This window comes from Glycine soja, chromosome 11 (assembly GCF_004193775.1).
Source record: "Glycine soja cultivar W05 chromosome 11, ASM419377v2, whole genome shotgun sequence".
NCBI classification, from domain to species: Eukaryota; Viridiplantae; Streptophyta; class Magnoliopsida; order Fabales; family Fabaceae; genus Glycine; species Glycine soja.
The window spans coordinates 35006060-35012741 of record NC_041012.1 but is presented as its reverse complement, the minus strand read 5'-3'; the positions used below and the strand labels follow the sequence as shown (position 1 = coordinate 35012741).

The following is a 6682-nucleotide window of genomic DNA, read 5'->3' as shown; positions in this document are numbered from 1 at the left end:
GTTTGATTCGATGAAGAGTGGACTTATATACATGTTTTTCACCTTTGAAGGAGCTGCAAATGAAAGACAAAAAGTTATTGAATTGACAATCAATGCTATTTCAAACAGAAGAGCAAATAGCTAGGCTATTTTAGTTATGAAGTATGGTGTTATAGTTTAGCGTGAATGTTATGATGTTATGGTGTTATGACAGCAGTGGCCTATGAAACATCGACACTGACACGGATACCGGACACGAGATAGACACGGACACGTGGACACCTGTCAAACACATCAAACTCAACCCTGACACGGGCGTCGGTGTCGTGTCGGTGTCGTATCGGACACCAGACACGACAAGGGGTTGGGGTGTCCGTGCTTCATAGGCAGTGATCACTTGTAAGTATATTTTGATTTTGATTTGATGATCAATTTAGTGAAAATTTTAGTCTTCAATAGTAGTGGAAAGTGTGAGAAAGAAGAACAATAATTTGTTATCTCTTTTTTGTGGTAATACGGGCTCCAGATACATCAGCCATCACCAACCAGGAAAGGAAGGAAGGCACAAAATAAAAATTTACTTGGTTGGTGATAGAAAAAAAAAAGGATTTTATTTTTATCCCCTATAAATTAGGGACAGTTATTTAGTCTTAATTCCTTAGTTTTTACCTTATTTTTTAAAGAGTAAAATATGTTTTTAATCCTTATAATTTTGGTGAAAATTTTAAAAAACTTAAGAATTAAATTATCAAAATCAAAGTATTAGAACTAATATCAACTTTATTGATAATATAAGAATTGAAAATATATTTTCTCTCTTTTTAAACAATGTGACACTATTTTTTTTTTTTAACAAAACAATAAACATTTTACATTTTTATTGGGCTTGATCTGGTTCGGCCTTAGTGGGCTTGAAGTCAGTCCACAACATATGCTGGCTCAAATTATAGAGTACATCTATTTCAGTTGAGGTGTGAAGAAGAATAGGGGAAATAGATTTTGCGGTATTATTTCAACGAAATACGGGAAGACCTAATGAAAACGAAAGTGATTATAGTGGGACATAAGAAAAAGAAAAGCATTAATAGTGGGACTCAGAAGAAGAATGAAGGTAGTGATGCATACACAATTGACAAATAAAAGGGAATACTTGAAGAATAAGACGTAGACGAAATTATTGATAGTTACACAAAATTACAAAGATCAAGAAAATGCGTCTTAATAAAAAGTATCAAATCATATCACAATTTACGCAAAAACTATTTTCTTTCAATTTTTGTTCAAATCTTGATTTTTGGAACGGGAAACGACTTAAAACCAAACACCACAAGCCATTAGAGTGAAACACAGTCCACTGAAGTTGAGTTTAATGTGATAAAAACATTTTATTGATTTAGGATACTATCACCTATAACTATTATATTGGAGGAAATAATTGTTATTTTAATTTTATTTTAAAAGTGTTAAAATAAATAATTACTTATTTAAATAAATCAGACGAAATATATAATTATTCTTATATTACCACAGAATATTTTCACAATTTTAACATTTATTAGAACCTTTGTAAATATTTTTTATCAAGTAATATGTGATGAATTCCCCCACGATCTTTGTAAATATATAATAATGGAGTAGAATGTGTTGTTTTGGAGTTCGGTATCAACCTACTTAAAATTGTCCTCTTCAATTTATTGTAACGTAACTTTGAGTTTTGAATAAAAAAGTAATGTGATATATAATGACTTCAATATATTTCCAAGTTAATTTTGAAATGAAGAAGGATGGTTAATAACAAATGTATATATAATAATGATATTATCTACTAGAATCTAGAACCATCGACCGATTTTTTTTCAAATCAATATCTATTATATAGTTGCTGTGTGCAGCAAATTGTAAGTAGCGTGGCTTTAATTGATTGCTTTATTTTGGAGAGAATCTAGTATCCCCTTTAAATGATAACATGGTTTCCCCAACTTGAATTTTCACGGAAATAGAAATAAGAAAAATGGAGTCCATAGACGAAATGAAAAAGAGTGATTAGCCGAAGTTGGGTTGAGAATCTCCGCATGTAGCCAAAGTGACGGTGAGGAGTGGCGTGGGAAGTTGCTTTCCTCGCCACATTTGTCTTTAGCCTTGGTACTATTTTGCTTATACCCCCGCCATAAATGCATCAAAATGAATTGAAAGGCAACAAAAGTTGGTACAATCCCTACTACTACCCACACCATCACTGATATGACATGCATGATGCATCTGTTACATCTGCTCTCATCCTGGCCAAGTAAAAAAATAACATAGCCAAACGAACAAAATATCACATTTTCATTTGTGTGAGGTAAAGCTCTGTAGTGTCAAGTATGTGTGTGGATACTGATTAGCCAGATACTAGCGTATCCCTTTCAATTGGGGTAGTACCCATCACAATTATTTATTGCTAATATAGTAGTGGTTGGCATATATGGTAAAAGTGTGGATTATTTTTTATGTACATACTCCAAAATGCTACTAGTTTGAATGTTGTGGTCCTAGTCACCCCTGCAGTAAAAATCAACAATTAATAATAACCCAAACAATCGTCACACATTCAAATTTTTTTTTTGGACGTAAGGTATTCCTGCTGTGCTGTTGGAAGACATAGGATTAATCCTTCAGATATAGAGATGATGAAAGTGAGTTTTATCTCTCTCAATAATTTTTTTTATACATGCACAATCAAAGAATAAAATCTCTGTCAACATGTTTAAAAAACTTAATTATCTATCAAGTATGCTGGACATTAACGTTATTGTTTCTTCACACTTTCCATTATGATTGAGATTATATGGGTATTGTATTGACATAGCTATTCATTTTCATTCCCACCATATCTGTTTAAATTTATTTATTTTTGAAGTTTGTCTGGTAACTAGTAATATAAATTGAAATGTGTACTTTGGAGTTTAAGGAGCATAAAGTACCAAGTAGAAACAGGGAAGTGTGAGGTGAGGGTGAGGAGGAGATTACTCACCCACTGTTGAAACATTAGGCTTCTTTTTTTCCAAGTACTGTACCCCCAAAGAAAAAAGATAGAAGTTGGAAGTGGGATGCTCGAGGCTTACATAAAAACTGAAAAAGGAGTTTGGCTTTGTGCAGCCGTTGTCAAGAGTGGACGTGACATGAGAGAATGGGGAAGGCCCATACAGCGTCAGTGTTATGCCAAAGGCTGTTTTTATCACATAAAGGGGATTATTTACAGCGCTGAGGGTGCAGAATGTACCCGTTTACCCATCAATGTGTTCACTGCACATTATAAATATATAGTGTATATCTTCCTAAGTCATAAATAAATCAATTTTACTAGACACTAGACACGGGTCAAGTTGACTCACATACCATAGTCATAGACATTAATTTCTACAAGGGCTGACCTACCAATATAACAATTAAAAGAGCACCATGTGCACGTTGTAGGTGGCAACAAGAGTCTAGCACAACCGAAATAACGATGTTTGTCCCCGGAATAAAAGCATGAGTCACTGTGAAACAAAAATTAACTCTAAGGGTTAAAAAAAAAGGGAGAAAGAATCTGAGTAGCATTATTAAGGAAGAATAAGGGGGGAAACTGATGTAACCGGATTCTCTTGGGCTACTTTATAACGAAGTTGATATTAGTTATGTTTTGTCATTTTCCTTGCAGTGTTCATGCTGGTTGAAGGGTTGTGTTGTGTGTACGAATATGATGGCATTGGAGTGCAATTATGTAAAAATAGATAATGCATGGTGTAATGGTAAGGTAAAGTAATGTTATGTAACAACAACCAACCCAATATTAAATATGGGTGAGGGCATGGCATGGCATTGGGAAGGGGAGAATTTTAATGGGACTTTATTATACAGGTATTTTTTGATAGTAACCTAACTCTCCCACTCTCCTTTTCTCAAGAGGTGTGACCAGACCCCACCCCACCCCCCACACAAAGGAGAAAAGATTGAACACTAACATCAAACATCAAACATACAAAAGACCATGGTAATGGTAAACCCTCTAAATTATTGGGGAAGACAAAAGAATGAGAAAGAAAGCTACCCTTTCTCTCGCTACTCCTACTCCAAACAAAACCGTCCCATTACAAATTGTGGAATGAGGAGAGAATGGCAAGACAAGTGAGTTGTATGAGTAGTAGTAGTAATTGACCATCAAACAAACAAACATAACCCCATGTAATTGTTATTGTTATTGTAGATAGATAGAGTGAGCGAGTGAGCACTGCCACTGTGTTGTGTATATAGGATGTAAAACTCCCCCCAACAGACAGACACGCCACTCAATTATTTCTGTCCATTTCTTCTTCCCATATTGTTCTCGTGTGTTGTGTGTGTGAGTGAGTGAGAGAAAGAGAAAAAAAAAAGAAAAAAAGAGTGTCTTGGGCGGTTTGGTTTGGGTTTAACACTTTCATTTCGAAGATGCCACGCCCAGGGCCAAGGCCTTACGAGTGCGTGAGAAGGGCTTGGCACAGCGAGCGCCACCAACCCGTGAGAGGTTCCATCATTCAGCAGATTTTCAGGTTTTGGGTTCTTCTCGTTTTCCCCCTCTCTTTTTTCTATCTCTCGCCCCTTTTTCGCTCTTGTGCATTCCCCTGACGCTATTGCACGCCATGTGTTTGATTAGGGTCGTCAATGACGCTCACAGTCCCGCGACCAAGAAGAACAAGGAATGGCAAGAGAAGCTCCCCGTGGTGGTTCTCAAGGCCGAAGAAATCATGTACTCCAAAGCCAATTCCGAGGTTTTTTCTCCTTTCACAAAATGCTTGCGGAATTTGAATTCTTAGATCTTTTCACTGTGTTGGGTGAAACCCCTTTTGCTTAATTTTTTTGTGATTTGGTTGCTTAGGCAGAGTACTTGAATCCTGATACGCTCTGGGACCGCCTCAATGATGCCGTTAACACAATCATACGGAGAGATGAGACCACCGAGACAGGAGACCTCTTGCCCCCATGTGTTGAAGGTACTTCATTTTTTCATCTTCTGTGGATCCACTCTTAAGTGTCTGTCTCAAAATCCTATTTTTATGTGTCATTGTGTGGAGATTAGTTGCTTTGAGCTGCCAGTGATGTGTTTCTGTTTTTATGGTTTTCTGGGTCCATTCATTGGGTTGATCACAGCTGCACTTAACCTGGGATGCAAACCTGTGAGAACTTCCAGAAGTGATCGGCACAATAACCCAAGGACTTACCTTTCTTCAAGGATTCAACAACCTCCCTCTGTGTCTCATAAACCTGATGCTGGGAATCCCTTGAACTATGCCAAAGTCACAACTCCTGCTGTCTCACCAATTCCTGTGCCAGATTCTACCCACCAAAATAGCAAGCTCATGGGTTCCTCTAACTACCCTTTCTCAGAAGGCCTCCCTTGTCATCGCCAGCCATTGACAAAGGAAGCTAGACCCTCATTGAACTTGGGTTCAGTTTACCCATTGTACTATGGTTATGAAGCCAGAGAACCTCAACCTAGGACGACTGCTAGAGATACCACGTGTTCTGATACAATCTTTGTTGGCAGACCAGTCATTCCAGTCCCTGAGCCTTCAGGAATTGGTCTATTGGAAAACTTCTCCTATGGTAGATTCCATCACGTTGCAAACAGAATAGGAAAAGAGATTGCTGTTGGCACTCAGGAGGCAGCACCAGATAGGGAATGTGACTTGTCTTTGAGGTTGGGTCAATGTCTGCATCCGTGTTCAAGCAGCAAAAGTAGTTCAGCGTATGAAGTAGATGATGTTGGTTTAGGAGTTTCACCGGGAAGCAGCAGGTTTAGCCATTTATCCTTGCAGAAATATAGGGAGTTCTGTTTTTATCCTAGAGAGACAGGTTATGGCACCATTGAGTCCACTTCTGGTAAATGTAATGTAGAGGGTGAAGATCAGAACTTAGAGGCAACTCTTCGGAAGCGCAAAGCACCTTTAGGTAACAACGAAGAAGATGGGCAATTTTGCCGGAATCTAGGGGTCCCATCCAATCGTTTTACTGGTAGGCCAGGTTCGTAGACAGCTTATTGTTGTATCATGTATGCATTTGCCTTTCTAGATGAATGATCCAAAATGTTGTTTAATCCTCTTGTGTAGACTCTATGTGTAGCTCTGCTTGTGAAAAAATTTAGAAGCTGGCGTTGAGTTGCTAATTACATTTCTGCCAATGTGAACTGTATATAAAATCTTAGCTTGCTTTGCTTATTTTCGACTAGGCTCTGAAAAAATTAGAAGAGGGAAAAATGAAATGGGGTGTATAAAAGGAATCATATCTATCTCCTAGTAAAAGATTAAAGAAGTCTAATTCAATTTTGATGCATGGACCGGGCCTGATTCATAAAATCGTAGTGGCGCAGACTCTAATGTGTTATAGTAGCTAAAATCTCTATTTTTAGTCAAGATTAGCTTCTGGCTTTCAGCGGTGTCTATTTATGCAAATTATCAAAGTTGCATGTCCCAAACAAAATAGAACAAACTTGTGACATTAAATAATTACTGCACGGTGGTTCTACAATAGTACAATGCACCCTGCATGAACTTTAGCATGGATGCCCCAGCTCCTCCAGCCATTGACTAAGCTGTTTTTATGGTCGATAATTGAAATATCATCCTAATCTAATGGTGGAGTTAGAAGGTGCATTTTAGACTCCACCAACTAAACAACATAGACTCTAGCTCCTTAAAACCACATC

At 37.5% G+C, this 6682-nt stretch overlaps 1 pseudogene across 1 annotated transcript; it reads left to right on the top strand.

The window, feature by feature from the left end:
* Positions 1-3909: 3909 nt before the first annotated feature.
* LOC114374362 lies at positions 3910-6192 on the top strand (annotated as a pseudogene). The gene is made up of 4 exons (XR_003658551.1): positions 3910-4529; positions 4634-4748; positions 4856-4970; positions 5128-6192. The product of XR_003658551.1 is annotated as an uncharacterized LOC114374362 (transcript).
* The last annotated feature ends 490 nt before the right edge of the window (positions 6193-6682 follow it).